The sequence below is a fragment of the Callorhinus ursinus genome, unplaced genomic scaffold (assembly GCF_003265705.2).
Source record: "Callorhinus ursinus isolate GAN/ISIS: 27379988/994484 unplaced genomic scaffold, GSC_fseal_2.0 scaffold9, whole genome shotgun sequence".
Lineage (NCBI taxonomy): Eukaryota > Metazoa > Chordata > Mammalia > Carnivora > Otariidae > Callorhinus > Callorhinus ursinus.
The window spans coordinates 919,994-937,524 of NW_027397071.1; the positions used below are offsets into that span (position 1 = coordinate 919,994).

General features: G+C 42.1%; 1 long non-coding RNA gene across 5 annotated transcripts in view; it reads right to left on the bottom strand.

The window, feature by feature from the left end:
- The window catches only part of LOC141373391 (uncharacterized), an 80,534-nt gene that overhangs the window by 21,275 nt on the left and 41,728 nt on the right, over positions 1-17,531 (bottom strand). For all 5 annotated transcript variants that reach the window (XR_012379297.1, XR_012379296.1, XR_012379294.1 and 2 more), the window contains exon 3: positions 6,512-6,615. This is a non-coding gene — a long non-coding RNA (uncharacterized lncRNA). The remainder of the gene's footprint in view (positions 1-6,511; positions 6,616-17,531) is intronic.

Sequence of the window (17,531 nt, forward strand, 5' to 3'; positions counted from 1 at the left end):
TGCAGGGCCCAGCCCCACCCAATTTTCAGTCCAGCCTGACAAAGACCAATGTTTTTCCGAGGGCTCAGACCTTTGTCTGCTAGGTCTGGAACCTATCTTGTTCCTACACATCTGCACCATATCCGGTGTACTTGGTGATGAGCCTGACAAGCCATCGCTACTCCCCATCTCCCATCGGATGGTCCAATTTGTGTGGCTGGGCTCCTGCCTGTTTCCTACTGAATACTTCCCTCGTGGGCTGGCACTCTGCCCTGAGCCCAGCCCACTTAGCCAGCCAGCCTGACTCTGTCAGTGCCCCTCCCCTGGAAGGGGAACAGGGCACAGTCAGCCAACAGGCTTCAACTTTCAGTGCTCTTATGGGACAAGCTTAAGTTTGCTAAAGATTAAGGCTGAGATTAAAGTTAACTCAACTGCTGGGAAATGCTTCTAACGAAACAGTAACTTAGAACCATGAACTAATGCCAGACCTAACTACATGTTACTATCCTATATGACTGCTGCCATATTGATTCATTGTATCAGATCTTCTTGGAGAGCAATGGCTTCAGTCAAGTTCAAATTCACTGAGCCCTTTGCTCCCTGGACCCTGGACAATTGGGCATCTTTCTAGAAGATGAGTTCTTGAGCCAGAGTTGATTCCAGCTTCCCACCCTTTACCTCCAGCTCCTCCAACAAGATCCTTCCATGGCTTTGTGTCCTTTCCTCTGAGACTGGACTTCCTAGGGTTTTCCTTCATGGGAACTAGAGCTCAAAAATAAATCTAAGGACAGGAGAACACACCAATTCCTGCCATGTTACCTCGAGGCCCCCACCTTAATACAACAGCACGTTTAGAGTCCTTTAACTGAGTTTCGGGAGCTGCCACCGGCTCATCAAAACAGGGTGCCTTTATATGGTTTTCTAGCCCTTGTTCCCCTAACGCTGTCATTTCCAACTAAGAAGCTTTTTATTCGGTGTGCCTGTTTGCCAAAACTCATATAAATCAGAGTGTGCACTTTGCAAGGCTTAGATTTGATTAATCTTAAAAAATTTAGAAGCTGCATGAGTGGGGTTTGAGATTAAGTGTGCAAAGATGTTTAGGAGCAGCCTCCCCACCAGCCTTCAGATTGAGATGGATGAGGAGCAATATCGGGTTTGAGCTGCCCATAATTGAAAAAGTGTGTGCCCAAAATATCATATTTATCCTTCCTTTCTCCAAGAGCCATAACTCTAAGGCCTCTGTTAGAACCTCAATAAAGTGAATGTCTTCAACTGTAAGCATCCCAGATACTCTCAGCATTTATGATATTCAGGCATAGGAAGGCTGAGGATAAAAGGCATTGGGGCGGCGGAGGAGGGTCAATTCCCGAGTGGGACACGGCCCCCAGGCATCCCTGGGAAAGCAGCATAAACCTGCAGAAGAGGAGCATTTGTGAGTGAGTGAATAATAGGAGGGCAAATGTGAAATACATGAATCTTATCTGCTAACCCGGAGGCTGTGCTCGTAGCGGCCACTGTGGTCCTTCCAGAAGGTGTCCGGGGCTACCTGGTACACAGCTCTTGGGGCTCCATTCACGGCCTATTCTATGTAAGTGAATGTGGTCCCTGAAGTTGTGAAACATGTTGGCCTAGCAGTGGAAGCCCAGAGAGAGAGCCAAATGTGGGCCCCCTGGGGCAGGACTGCAGGTCTTCTGGGCCTTTCTAAGCCTTGAAACTGTGCCAGTGGCCCCTTCAGACGAAGCTGAGGAGCGGCCTTCATTCAAACCCCAGGCACCTGCTCTGCGTGGTCCTGAGCTCGGTGTGGGGAGGAATGCAGATACATATGAGAAGCGTGTACTGATATGGGGGAGCCTTTGGGAAGGGCTGCAATCTCTTACCTAGCCACGACTCTGCTGTCTGACTGGGATCTGAACGCGCTAACACCTAATCTGCCTTTTGTTCCCTGACCACCCATCCCTGTCCTTTTCCACTTCACCCACCCCTGCTTCCTCAACTCCTTTTGTTTTAAATCACAAAATGCAGACTCCCAACTATAGACAACTATAGATGCGACCCTGGACTCAGAATCTCTCCAGAAAATTACCTCTGCTCTTTGCACTCTTTGGAATACTTAAGTGTCAACATTTAAAAGTTCTACTAGTGGTGTGTGTGTGTGTGTGTGTGTGTGTGTGTGTGTGTATTCACACCCATTACCCATACACAGATAATCCACAGAGGGCATTTCTAAGTTAAGCACAGGCCCAGGGCTATACAACCAACTTTGAACGTGAATCATAAATTAAACGTAAGTATTAAAAAGTTGGCAAGACTCTTAACATGAGGTTTTATTTTCACTTGCAGGTCTGTTAAGTTTGAACAAGGGTGACACTTAGTAGCCACATGCAAGAGTATTATGTCAGAACAAGAAAAGGGGCTGATTCTCCCTGTTTGTGTTTGTTTTTCAAAGGTGTAATGCAAAAAAATGGTATAGTGAGCAGAATATTCTGACCACTCACTGGAACTTGGTGATACAAAGAACTCGGGGAAAAATGAACAGATCCCTGAGCTACTGTGAGGTGCACGGGAAGGAAGGTTCATGGAGATTGACAATCAGCACTACTGAGGATGGCTCACAGGGCAGTGTCCCAGCCTGCCTGGAGGTCCCGAATGGAGAGGTCTGGGGGTGATTCTGATGCAGGTAGCCAGGGGCCTTACTGAGGAACTCACAGGCTCGGTGAAAACCTGCTGACCATCTCCATGACCCGCATCTATATGATGGGCACACAGGGAGGGACTCATTTGACTCTTCTCGTAATTTTAAATTTTTGTAAAACGAAAAGTCAAACCAAACCAAACCAAAAACCCATCCTTTCACGGTGTGCCTAATTTACCAAACGCCCCCACATCTCAGAAACATAAGCGAAAAAGACAAAGGAGAGGGTGGAATTCTCTTCCAGCCCCCAGTTCTTGGCTCCGTCTGGATCTATGTGTGCCTTGAAATTCTTCTACACTTGTTGAAAAGCCACATAAGGGATGCTTAGTCAGAAGTCTGGCCACTTCATATCAGACCAGATGACAGACTGACAGCATATACTTAGTACAGCATGTACTTTTGTCCTGGACCCTCCAGAGGACAGAAGAGGGGCCCCACCACATCCACAGGTGTAGATGCATTTTCCCCACTGGGTGCGGAGCTACAGTCCGAAATTCTTTTCCTAGGGGCTGAGAACCCAACATATGTGACTGATTAGAGCTAATATCTCATTTCTAATTCCATTGATTCCATGAAAAGAGCAAGTCCCAAAGACCATGGCTATTCTTAGCAATTTCAGCTCCTCCCCCACGGGGCTTCCTGCCTCTGCAGGAGGGAGAAGGTGGCCAGGAGGGAGTCTTGTCCCATGTGGGCAGCGAGTGTCAATGGGACACCGTGTCCAAAGCACCCGCCTGCGGTCAGAGCCACAGAAACCCACACATGGGTCTCTCCTGCCTCCTGTCTTTCCCATTTCCAAGTCACAACTGTTGCAGAACCACCATTAATAATGAGAAGACTCCTTTGTGGGCTCAAGAACCCCGCGACTTCTACACTCAAAATGCGTCCCTCCTCCCTAGCCCTTTAATCTCCCTGTGGTTTGGGTAGGAAAGCCTCTCCATGGCCCTCCTTTTCGTTACCACAGGAAAGAAAAAGTGTGGGCTCCATCCATCCAAATTAAAGATTTTAGTTCTCAGGGTGGATTTTTTCAATGCAGACATAGCAACAGCCCGAGAGGCCTGATTTCAGGCTCCTCGGAGAACGGAAGAGAGGATGAAGCCGACTGGCCCTGTCAGCCCTCCTGAGGCTGTAGGGTTCCACACAATATCTTGCTGGTCTTCCTGGCGGTGGCCTCAGTGAGTGCTTGTAAGGCTGAATAGAATTAATCACATAGAATGTCCCTCAGCATTCTCCGGGTGTAGCCAGCCCTTGTCTTTGAGAGGCCCCGTGGTTTCACAGACAATGCTTTGGGCCTGACGTTAGCTCAGCACTGCCTTCAGGGAGCTGTGTGATCTCAGACAAACCTCCCAACTTCTCTGAGTCTCATTTTCTGCCCTGGGGAGAACAAAAGCCTTGCACCAGAATTACTAAATGTTTTCTATGAACTCTTCCAGCTTTAAAGAGATAAGAATAAAGATTCAAGTCAACACTGGCTTTCCCTTAAGTCAAAATTCCCACCAAGTTGCCAAAGGCCACCATATTTTTTCTGCATCCTGCTCTCTATTCTTCAGGCTTTGAAAACAGACCAGGTTGAATGCAACCTCATGGTTCACACTCACATGGAAAAATCAGAGCCCCCAAAGCCAGCACTGGGGATAAAATGATAAATGGAAACGAACTTTATCATCCAAAAATACCCCCTCGAACTCTGAAGAAATATCGATAATAACTCTCCATCTGCTGAATAAATCAGAACAAGACTGGAGATCCTACCCAACATTGTTTGAGCATGGAGGACAGCCAGTAAAGTACTACGGTTTCATGAAAACTGATCTCAGGAGAACTGACATAAATAAAACATGTCAGAGTTTTAAAGAGGAAAAGAAAATAAAAGGGATAGCAGAAGTGTTTTCTGTTTATTATTATCCTCACTGTAAAGAGCTTTTGTAGGAAGGGCACAGGTCTAGGAATCAGGATGCTAGGGTTCTACTCTAGCCTCCACCACAGAGTCCCACCCAAACTTAGGGAAATCATTTTTCACCTCTCTATACAGACTACCTTTCTTCGTGATTGTGAGGCTCAGAGAAAACATTAAATAAAACATAGAAAAGGGCTTTGGGAGGGGGTGGTGAGAAGTACCTGAAACTTAAGATGCTTTGTGAATAAACTGCATGGCTATTTATAAACAATATGGTGGACTGACTCCTCCAAGTCCTCGAGCAAAAGAGCAGTGGGAGCAGCGGCTACTTTAGGGCGCCCCCAGCAGGTTGGCCCTGGTGTTGGCACCAGGCGAGAGCCCAAGATTTCCATAGGAAATCCACAGGACCTTCCCCAGATCTGAGCTCGGCCTGGGCTAGGCGAGGTGCGAGACCTGTGGTAGGGATGAGCAGGGCGGAGTTGAGTGAGAAAGCTCAGTTTAGTCTTCACTGCCGAGCAGCCTACAACGCTATAATTAAGCCCCCTCCGCCATTCGCACCCCGACAAGTCCCAGATCTGTTGGGTAGGGCCCAAATTTTTACAAGTGAGGCTCTCAGTTCTCCTGGCCAATCGCTCTCTTCTATCTCAATACTCTGTGGAGAGGGGTTGGGCGGGGGGAGCCCAGGTTCTCCTGAAGTCATCTCAAGGTGTGGGGTGGCCCTGGGTGACTGACAGTCAATCGTTACTCAGGGTGTGAGAGCTCAGATTAGGGGACTCCCACCAGTTTGAAGAACTCCTGGCTTAAATATGGACTCTTGGTGCCTCCAGTGAATATCTGGTATGTTCCCCACCCCAAACAATGTCATAAATGTAGTCTACAGTCTAAATGACTAATCAGCCATATAAATGGACCAAAATATCTTCTGAGGCTAAAGTAAGAACAGCTGTAATGATTGTAGTACATAGTTGGAAACTCAAACTGGGATAAGTCCAATAATTTATAGGTATCTCTGCATGTTTACATAAATGTGGTCAAATGCCAGAATTACTAGCATGTACCATATGGAAAATAAAAATCATTCTTGGGGGTGGGGGGACTCTCTTAGATATTCTAACTGGGAAAGGACTTTGAAAATACATGGCACAGAAAATAGTGCATGCAATCTGAGCCACATATAATGATCTTTGGGAGGTCAACACCACAAAAAATTCTCCCTTTTAAAAATAGGATTTTCTGACGTTTTCCTCTTCTTTATCCCTTTTCCCCAGATCCCGAGCTCCTGATAGAATGTGGGAGGCGGCCGCTGCGGAGGCACACCACTATGATTCTCAGGCTTTGGGGATTGTAGGTGGGGGCACGGGAGTGTCAGAGATTATGTTTTGACTTTCTCATACTGATGCAGAGTAAAGGGATCCCCAAAGAGAAAGAAAAGGAGATTTATTTATCACTTGGCTTGTCAGCCACGATGCAGTCAATTTCCACAGATTTTACGTGGATCAGAAGGAAATGCATTATTTGAACAGAATAAGTATTTCAGAGAACCATAGAATTTTAGCATTAGAGGGAAATTTAAGGGTCATTATATTTTACAAATGAAGAACTCTTCCCCAAAGTAAAGTGGCTTCTTTAAAATGTATTACTATCAGAGCCGTGAACATCCACTTGAAAATATGTATAAAGAGAAAAAATAAGTGGAAGAGGAAGAGGCAAATAAGGGGGAGATGGTGGTTTCACAGAGAGAGACAGAGATGGAGAGAAAGAGACAGAGAGAGGGAGAATAAAGAAAAACACGAGATGTGAGGACGTGAAGAGGCGGTCTGTAAGAGGGCTGAAGACAGAGTGATTGTTGCACAAATATGAGAAAAATACCATGATATATACTTAATGATATCCCACGCTTCCCTTTCTTGATTTCCTCTACATAATGAGCCAACCCTCCAACTTACCAAATGGGACATCTTGGAAGAATCCAGATTTCTGGGCAGTCCCAAACACTGGAAAGACTGCCACCAGCTTTAACAAATAGATCCTAGTCTAATTTGGACAGTGTCTGGAAGAGACCCGAGAAATAATCTTTTCAGTTTTTGATTTTTGTGCTTTCTCCCCCCTCCGCCACACCTAAACCATTCCAGAGAGATGGAACTCTCTGGTGATTCTATTCCCAGAAGGAAGTTGCCTGCCCTGAAGCATCTGGCCTGGCGTCCTCATGTTGCACAGCTCATAGCTCATCTTTCTCTGTGCCCTGGGCAGCTGATCTGAATATAGAGTTTGCATGAACTTCAAAGGAAGCTGGCAGGATGGGGTTGGGGCCTCGCTGCTTTAATCAAGATGGATTCAAAACCTCTGCTTATCACGTAGAAAACTAAAACCAGCAATGGAGAGCTAATTGACAATGACTAAAATGGAAATGGCAATATAAAAGGTGCAGGGAGCTCAATGAGATTAGATTTAAAGAGGTAATACCCTCCTAGCAGTTGATGATGGATCACATTTACTTCTTGCCTCCATAAATAATACAGCACATGGAATAAGATAGCCTCCTATAAGGTATGAGATGGGAAGTTCAGGAAAATATGCAAAAGCTCAGAAACATTGTTTCCACCTGCCTGTCATGGTATTGATATCCTTCCCATCTTGAGCATGGGCTCCTCATTCAAGCTTCTTTGGCCAATGGTGGGAGCTGTACCCCTGGCCACTCCGCCATGACTCAGTACCTCATGGGGACATCACTTGACACCTGCCTCTTCTCTTCTGGAGCTCTATTTCATATAGGGACTGTACACTGGAATGCATCCAATGTTGACGGGTTCTGAATGATTTTTTCCCAAGCTGGTCTCCTTCAGGGAAGCATGGAGTCAGGCACATAGTAGGTGCTCAAAGAGGTTTGTTGAATAAATGAGGTAAAAAGAAACTAACTTATCGTTCCTGTAACCTTGCCCCGGCACCCAGCACAGTGTGAAGCACATAGATAATATCTGAGCCTCATTCACAACATACATTGCCTTGAGAACAAGATGGAGTCCCTATGGCTCAAGACTAAGGAGTCCATTGTATTCTTTGCTGAGTGGATACTTGAGAGCTGCTCTAAGCCTGTCAGTGCCAGAGCAGGAAGAAGAGTTGAGGAAGGAGTACAGCAGAAAAGGAAGAGGTACCTGGAGCTAGTCCTGGCCATGAATGTCTCAACAACATTTTCATGAATTATTCTTTTGAGTTTTCTCCGTCTTATAAGACAAACACGATTTCTAGGACCTCTCCTTCCCTCACCCTCTCAGAGATATCAAAGGAGGAACTGTTCAAGGATAGGAAGCAAGGAGAAAGATAGATACTGACAGATTGGATGTTTTTCACTCTCCTTTAGGAAGTTTTTTCAAATCACACACACAGAAACATCACCCCTTTTCCCCACCCCACTCCCACTCCAAGTCTACTGCTATGCAGTCCTCTCTAAGCAAAGATGTGACCAAAGGACAGGTATGTAAAATACTCTAGGACTTTCTCCTGATATTCTAAGGGGCAGAGGAGAGGCAAAGGAAGAAAACTAGAGAGAACCAAAAACAAACCTCTCTAGGAACATGTATTTTAAAAAAAATTTCCAAAGACGTTATGTAAGTGGTCAATAAATACATGAAAACACGCTCAACATGTCATTGGGGAAATGCAAGTCAAAACCACAGTGAGATACCACTTCACACTCACTAGGATGGCTAAAACAAAGAAGACAGAACATCACAAGTGTTGATAAAGAATCTGGAGACGTGGATGGAACTGGAGGGTGTCATGCTGAGTGAAATAAGTCAATCAGAGAAAGACATGTATCACATGACCTCACTGATAGGAGGAATTCTTAATCTCAGGAAACAAACTGAGTGTTACTGGAGTGGTTGGGGGTGGGAGGGATGGGGTGGCTGGGTGATAGACATTGGGGAGGGTATGTGCTACGGTGAGCGCTGTGAATTGTGCAAGACTGTTGAATCACAGATCTGTACTTCTGAAACAAATAACGCAACATATTTTAAGAAAAAAGAAAAAGAAGAAGATAACAGGAGAGGAAGAAAAGGGGAGTATGTCAGAGAGGGAGACGAACCATGAGAGATGATGGACTCTGAAAAACAAACTGAGGGTTCTAGAGGGGAGGGGGGGAGGGGGATGGGTTATCCTGGTGATGGGTATTGAGGAGGGCACGTTCTGCATGGAGCACTGGGTGTTATGAACAAACAATGAATCATGGAACACTGCACCAAAAACTAATGATGTAATATATGGTGATTAACATAACAATAAAAAAATTAAAAAAAAAAGAATCTGGAGAAACTGGAACCCTTGTATACTGCTAGTTGGAATATAAAATGGTGCGGCTTCTTTAAAAAACAATTTGGCCGTTCCTTAAAAATGAAACATAGACTTATATGACCCAGAAATTCCACTGAGTACACACCAAGAGAATTGAAAACATATGTATACACAAAAACTTGTACACAAACATTCATAGAAGTGCTATTCGTAATAACTAAAAGGTGGAATGAACCCAAATGTTCATCAACTGTTGAGTAGATAAAATGTTCTATATCCATACAAAGAAATATTATTCAGCCATAAAAGGAATGAAGTATTAATACCTGCCACATCATGGATGAACCTTGAAAACATAAGTGAAGGAAGCCAGATACAAAAGTTCATGTATTTTATAAAATGTCCACAATAGGAAAACACAGAGAGAAAGTAGATTGGTGGTTACTAGGGAGAGGGGATGATGCAGACTGACTGCTAATGGGTCGGGGTTTCTGATAAGAGTAATGAAAATGTTCTAGAATTGGATACAAGATGAGCAACCTTTTGAATATATTAAAACCACTTAATTGTACATTTTAAAGGGTAGATTGTATGGTGTGTGAATTATGTATCGGTAGAACAATTTTAAAAGAAGGAGAATGTTGCTAAAGGACAATTAGGGCCCTGCTGGGAACTCTAATCTCAACTTGAAAAGTTTTTCTAGTTACAAAGAGCACCAGCCTCCCTCACCCCTCACCACCCACCCCACAACTCCCCAACACAGCCCACAATCCACAATCCTCAGCTACTCATAAAGGAAAAAAATACGAGGAGAGAGTTAAATGAGCAACTGGAGGTGAACTGAGATATACCTGGCATTTGCAGACATTCTCTGTGAGGGGGTGGGGAGGAGGTTGGACAGAGGAATGGGAATAATGGAAGATGAGCCGCCAAATCTCAAGAAGGGATCACACGCTGAGATGTAAGGAAGGCAGAGTGTCTCCAGAGAGGCCTCTTTTGAATCCCTTTCCAATGTTGACTATACGTTAATGTGGCCAATATAATCTGCTTTAGACAAAGAAGATGGGAGGTCAGCTCTGCGCAAATGTGAGGCTTGTCTGCCTACTGGGCTCCTACATGGGCTCCCCCACTGCTGACCTAACCTCTCCCCTGGTTCAGGGGCTGCTGGGTCCCTGCCCTTGATTCCTTTCTCTCTCCTAGGACGTGTGACATCTTAGGAAGGGATGTCAGTGTATTGCATGATTAGTCGCCTATTTACGTACAAAATCAACTCTAAAAAATCAAATTGACGTTTAGGGAAGATGCTAGGGAACCAATTATTTTTTTGAAAATAGCTTTTATCATGCCTTTCCTATGCAAATTGTACCACTGAAAAAGCAAAGACCGCATGGGTACCTAATTACAATATTTCAGCAAATTCATAAAGAAAGAATAATAGCACTGGAATCTCAGTGTACCTTAAGGAATTAAGAAACAGGGTATAAGACATCAATGAGTACTAATTTCACAGAAAGAGAGACATCAAGACACACGTGCCACCTGAGGGAGAACACATTAGCCTTGAGGTTGTCATGCCAAAAAGAACCCGGGCTGAGATAAGTGAAATATAGAGGCCAGAGGAACAGACCAAACTTTGTTCTGGGGAAGCAGTGAGCAAAACCCAGACCATAAGAGACTCTACATATAAGTGATCCAGTTTCTTCAATAAATGAATTGTAAGGAAAAATAAGGAGATGGAGGGCAAAACCTATGGACCAAAAGATGCTTAAAAGGTATATATATATGTATATATATATATATATCTTTTGAGTTTTCTCCGTCTTATAAGACAAATATATATAGGCAAAACCAGTCAAGTGTTTAGGAATGTACACTTGGGTGTAAAGACTATAAAGAAAAGTGGGAAGTAGTTTTCATAAGTTAGGATAGTGGTTATTCTGATGGGAAGAGACGGGAGCATAGTGGGGGCTTCTGGGGGTGACTAGAAAAATTCTCTTATCATGGACAGGTGCTTTTCAAGAGGGCTAGCCTTAAAAGAACTATTTTAACCTGTCCATTTGCTTTTTATGGTTTTCTGTTACTTGGATTCTAACAGCAAAATGTTTCTAAAATAAACATTACATGGATTAAATGAAGTCAGCTATGATGGGAGAGATGGAAAGAAAACCCAGAAAATGAAGAGGAAAATATTAAGAATAAGGGAGGAAAAGTCACATTTATGACCACACAATTACTTTTTATAGGGAAAGCAGAACCCATTTCTCTACCATAAAGTCCTTGGTGCCACCCAGGATTTCCCTCTGTAAAATGCACAGTTAATTTGGCCACCCGCAACTCTTGCCATGAAATTAAGGAGATGGAAGAGCCCACAGGAAAGGATTGGAAAAGAGACTGGCTAGGTAAGAGTGTGAGATTGGGAAAATGGGAAGTGTCTTGAGACCACCATTTGGTCGAGGCCTGGGCAGCAGCACGGCAAGCACGGGGCACAGTATCGGTGTTGACCCCCATCAACTAGACCCCAGCATCCCCAGGAGCAGCTGGAGAAGTCAGGACCCGTGCAGGGAAATGTCAGCTGTGTCACAACCTTGGGAGCCCAGAAGTGAGGCCTCTGTGTCTGCCTGTCCACATGTCTGTCAGCGTGACATTTTGGGTCAATAAATATTCATCAGGATGCACCATTTCAGCTGACCTATGCTACCCCTGCTGCTAGAGGAGAAAATAAACAGGGCCTGTGGGTGCAGAGGACTTCTGCCCTTTTCAGAGCTGCCATTGTGCTCTGTGTGTGAGCCAAGAGCTCAGACAAATTTTTGCTTCCTTGAGTCCCTTGGGACTTGTGCTTCTAATATCTGGCTTGGAACCAATTCCTTCCCTGTGGTAATATAGTGCCATCAACATGTCAACTATGAGAGAAGAGCATTCCAGGGGAAGTTAGTAAGTCAATGAACAATTCTGTCTACAGGCAGCCTGCCAGTGGGAGGGTTCCCGGACACGGTTTCTTTCTTCCTCCTCTGTGCCCCTGGCATCTAGTTCCATACATTTGTTTGGCTTTTCTTCTCATTGCTAGGCATACATATCTGTTTCCACCACCAGACTGGGAGCCATTCATTCAATTTATTTATTGAGCAATTCTTATGTGCAAAGCATTGTGCCAGATAAAGTGGCAAATAAAATAGTATCTCATAGAGCTAAGAGATAGATATTAGACAAACATACAAATATATGTATAAGTACACATGTTGTGAGTGATAAGAAAGAAAAGAAAAAGGCCAGACAAGTGATTACATAGGGAGGTCTGTGTGATATTGCCACATCAGGAAAGGTTTTAGTCAGAAAGTATAAGTAGGGATTGGCCGGGCCAGACGTGGAGAGCACATCACTGGGCAGGGAGTGTGTCCAGAGAACGAGGGTGATGGGGACAAGCCAGGGACGGAGAGGTAGGCAGGACCATAATGTGAAGAACCTGGTAGACCCTGTTGAGGATCTTAGATTTTTAACTTCCGTGCCATGGGAAGGAGCACATGCTTAGAAAGGGGAAGACCCATTGGGTGACAATGGAGGCATGGGCTGAAGCAGAGAAGGTGGTGATGGAGAAAAGACAGCAGCTCTGAGATGTCTCTGAGAAGCAGATTTGGTAGGAATAGTGCATGGATGTGAGCAGTAAAGGTTCATTCTACAACTTCTTGAAGAACATGCAGGTAGCTGAAGATACCATTGATTAGCATAACCCAATATCCAAACAATACAAGACTAGCACATACGTGCACAAATGCTAAAGCATGACTGAACTCATTTATGAATATTGATATAAAAACTTTAAATAACAAATTAACAAATCTAATCCAGCAGTGTAATACTAGCAGCTACCATGTATTAAGTATCAACATTTACCACAGGACAAACACCGTTCTCGTATTTGCATTAACTTCTTAACTGAAGCATAACTTAATTACTTACATTAACTCATTTATCTCCATGACGACCACATAAGTACTATTATTATCCTCATTTTACTGTTGAATAAATTGTGGTTCAGAAAAATGAACTACTTGACCTGTATCAATGTGGATGACTCTCCCGGACATAATAAATAGAAGAAGCCAGAAACTTCTTCTCACATAGGATCTCACTTATATGAAGTTCAAGAATAGGCAATCTATGACATCTATGGTGTCGAAATAGGGGTTACTCCTGGGAGGAGGGAATAGTGACTGGGAGGGAAAGTGAAACAGGCTTCTTAGGTGCTTGAAATGTTATTTTTCTAGATCTACGTGATTGTTACGTGATATATACATACCAAGTTGTAAACTTCAGATTTGTGCACTTTACTATTTATGTTTCACCTCAATTCTAATGAAAGGCAATGACATCTTGGGAAAGGCATTGGGAAGACACAAAAATTTAATATCTTTATAGAGAGAGAGCCCTGAAAACCAGTAAAAAACAATAAAAGAATTTAAAAATCAATCTATTAGTGAATGAAGGACATAAACACACATTTCACAAAAAAGAAATGTAAGTGGAAAATAAATATATTTGAAATATATTTAAGTTGTAAACTAAGAAATGCAAGTTAAACATTAATGAGATATTTCTCTCAACAAATTGACTAAAAAAAGAAACAGTTGATAATACTAAGTGTTATAATGTGGGGAAATTCACACTCAAATGTTGCACACATAAATTGTTACCAATTTTCTGAAGCCAATTTTATTGAATGTATCAGAAGTCTTTTCAACTGTATATACTTTTTTTTAGAGAGAGAAAGGGCAAGTGAACAGGGGTGCGGCGGGGAGAGGCAGAGGGAGAGAAAGAATCTTAAGCAGGCTCCATACCCAGCGTGGAGCCTGGACTTGGGGCTTGATCTCACGACCCTGAGGTCATGACCTGAGCCAAAATCAAGAGTCAGATGCTTAACTGACTGAGCCACCCAGCTGCCCCACTCAACTGTATATTTAAATAGCAATTCTATTTCTTTAAATTTATCTTAAGGAATTACTCCACAAATGTATTTGGCCATACCCATGTTCACCATAACTCTCTTGATAAAAGCAAAAATTTGGAAATTACCCCTGCATAGGTGATTAGTGGAAAAATTATTGTATAATTTAATTTAAGGCAGCATGACATGCAGCCTTAAAAAAATAATGATGCTGATCGATATTTATTAGCATGGAAAGATGCCTATAATATATTTAATTTTTCTAATTGGGTATAAAATCATATGTTATTATGTGGGTATTCATACAAATTTGTGTGTATATATGCATGATATAGATAAATATGTATAATATATATTATATAATTATAACTACATTAGCTGGATGGATGGGTTTTGAACCAAAATGGTAAAAACTGTTATCTGCGGGTAGGACTATTGGATGATACTTATTTCTTCCCTATAATTTTTCTCTACTTCATGAATTTTTTATAATAATATATTTTATAACTGTGTATGTGTGTGTATGTATACACAAAATTTAAAAAGAAAGGACATGTAGCTAGATTTCCTGGCAGTTTTCATTTACACGCTTCATCTACGTTATCTTTCTTTGAACAGCATAAGCTTTAAAAGATAGTAGTCACCATTCATTTAGTGCAGAGTTTCTTACCTGGGGCATTGTTTTTCTCCTTGATAGAGTAGTTGAATTTCTTCTGAACATCTTTTCTGGGCTTTGAGGAGTTTCCTACATTGTAACCCCCAAGGCAGAGCCGGAAGTTACTCTCCCAGGCTCCCTTGTTGCTGACATCAGACATGTGAATTAGGTGTTGCCAATCAGCAACACCCATGTGAGACCTCAGCTTGGAAGCTAAAGCTACATAGAGGTAGACATGAATGGCATCCATCCCAGCTGAACATGACCACAGGGGCTTAATGGCTGAGCTCCTGGCATCCAGGACCAAGCATTATCAATGCAAGCTACAGTGTCTCTCCAAGAAACAGAGTGGTTGCCAAGTGTTGGCAGCAATGGTGTTTTCACTGGAGCAAATTCTATAGTCTGATTTGGTGTTGTTTCTGGCCTCATCATTTCTAAGTCTGGTTTTCTTGCCCTCCAGAGGATTCTGGGAGTTGCTTAATATTTGTACAAATTATTTTTCTGCCTAAACTGACCAGAGCGGATTCTATTATTTGCAACAACAAAAAACCTGTGCCTAATAGTATTACCTTCATTCCCATTTTACAGATGAAGAAATTGAGTCTTTAAAAAATGCAGAAATTTCCCTAAGATTACATAGCTAGTGAACAGTGGGACAACATGCAAGTCCAAGCCTTTTGAGTCAACTTCTAAGCTCTTTAGGAATCTAAAATTAAGATATTTCAATATCCACCATGAAACAAGTTCATCAATAAAAGCAAATGTTACCATTTAATGAGTAATTATTATGTACCAAAGTTGTGCATCATCCATGCTAGAGATCATCTAACCACCCTCATTTACAGATGAGGAGACTGGGGCTTAAAACATGACGGAATTTGCCCAGTGTCCCTCAGGGAGGTAATGGCAGAACAGGGAGAAAAAATTAGGTTTGCTGACTCCCATTTCCTTTACATCAGTGGAGGAGGAAGCCATTTCTTAACCCACATAGAAATGCTATGTCTCTCAAGTCCAGTGACTAAATGAAAATCTTGTTTAAATGTAAGAAGACGTAAATATTAAATGTATGAGAAATAACCAAATTTAAAATATTGCCAACCAGTTAACATGGATACTCTGGACCATGCCACCATCACCCACTTTGAGTGTAACTGAGAAGCCTAAAATAGCTTTTGAGGGAAACTCCATGAAAACATCCCCTGGAGAACTGAGATCACATTTCCATCTGGCTCTGACTTTTCAGAACCTACAGAATTTAATCGACCAGGTTTGATGCAAGAAAATTATCTTTTCTGCAGAAATTGGGAAAGTTGTTAGATCCCTTGTTAATGCATAGAAAAATACAAGATTGATTGTCTAAATATTTTTAAATAAAAATATTTTACAGTAGACATAACTATCTGCACATTCATATATAATACTTTTTGTGTCAATAAAATCCAAGATCTGTTTTACCCTCAGGACCATTTTTATGGAATCTGGGGAGAAAAATCTTGTGTCATATGAAGAAAATCAAACCTTTAAATTTCTGATTCATTTCCCTTTAAACCATCCAAATATTGCTTTTTATGGTTTATGTAATAGCCAAACAGTCTCTAAGGGGCTATTAAAGCACTTTAAGCCTTGCGTCCCTTAAAATAAAATAATAAAACAAAAGTTAACATGGAGGAAGTAGGTTCCAAGTCAATCTACTTGGTCTACAAAAGTTCACATCAGTCTAACACTTGAAACATCTAACTGGGTTCTGAATTTTCAAAATTTTCCTTTTCCTGTGAAGAGTCCCCATGAAGACTGCTTGAGTGCTCAAAATCTATCTTTCATCAGAAAAATAAAACCCTGAAACCCAAGCACCCAGTTTTTCTCCACCAAAAATTACCTCGAGGAGTTTTTTTGTTTTTTGTTTTTTTATTTGTATTTTTTTAAAATTTTTTTAAAGATTTTATTTATTTATTCATGAGAGACAGAGGGAGAGAGAGAGGGAGAGAAGCAGAGGGAGAAGCAGGCTCCCAAGGAGAAGGGAGCCCGATGGGGGACTCGATCCCAGGACCCGGGATCATGACCTGAGCCGAAGGCAGACGTTTAACCATCTGAGCCACCCAGGCACCCTCGAGGTGTTTTAGAGTGAAGGTATTACACAAATCTAAACCATATGCTTGTTTACATGTAATCCAAGAGACAATTATTGGAAAACTAAACTAAGAGAGTCTACTTTTCAAAACCACTGAGTGGTTCAAATACTGGAGTGTGCAGTTCACTAAGGGTGAAATTAAGTAGAATCACACATTAATACAAAGTGGACTCCTTCTCTTCTTTATCACTATTTTTGAAGTGAATGCCTCTGGTTAGTTGAAAGAAATAATGTATTTTTGCTTTGAATGCTGCTTTATCTTAATTTTCCCATGAACCTACTTACATGAACAACTTGGGTAATTTGTAAAGAAGATTTAAGAAATTTAAGAGTGAAGAAGACCTTTCTCAAACAACAGTTTAAGACTCTGTGCCAGTTTGTAAACAGAAGAAATCCATCATAAGTTCACCATTTCCAGGAAATTAGAGAACTGGCCATTCCAATTTTTGGCTGGATAAAGACTACCTTGAATCTGAAGGCACACAGGCAAAGATAGCAACATATCACCTTAAGCAGAAGTCAGAGGAAGCCATTCAGAAGTTAACTAACTCACCCACTAGTATTTATTCAGTGCCAACTCCAGAAAGACAATATATTAGGCACTGGTGATATGACAGTGAACTAGAGAGACATGCACTTTCCAAAAAAAAAAAAATCAGATGACTAGAGATTTGTTTAGGAGTGCCATGGTTTGGTTTGTTATTACAAATACTGATTCCGGGGCTCCTTAGTGGCATGTTTTGTACTTTCAGAGAAAGGAAATATGGAAGTACAAATACCCATTGATGACTCTATTTTTAATGCTGTGATATTCAATCAATGTTTTGCATACCCACTAGTGCTTTCCTTATCTGGGATCCAATGACCCCGCTCATTATAGCACATATGATTCACTTAAACTTTTGTCATTTTCCATTAGTCTGTGTCTCACCCTAACCTACTCACTCCCAGCTT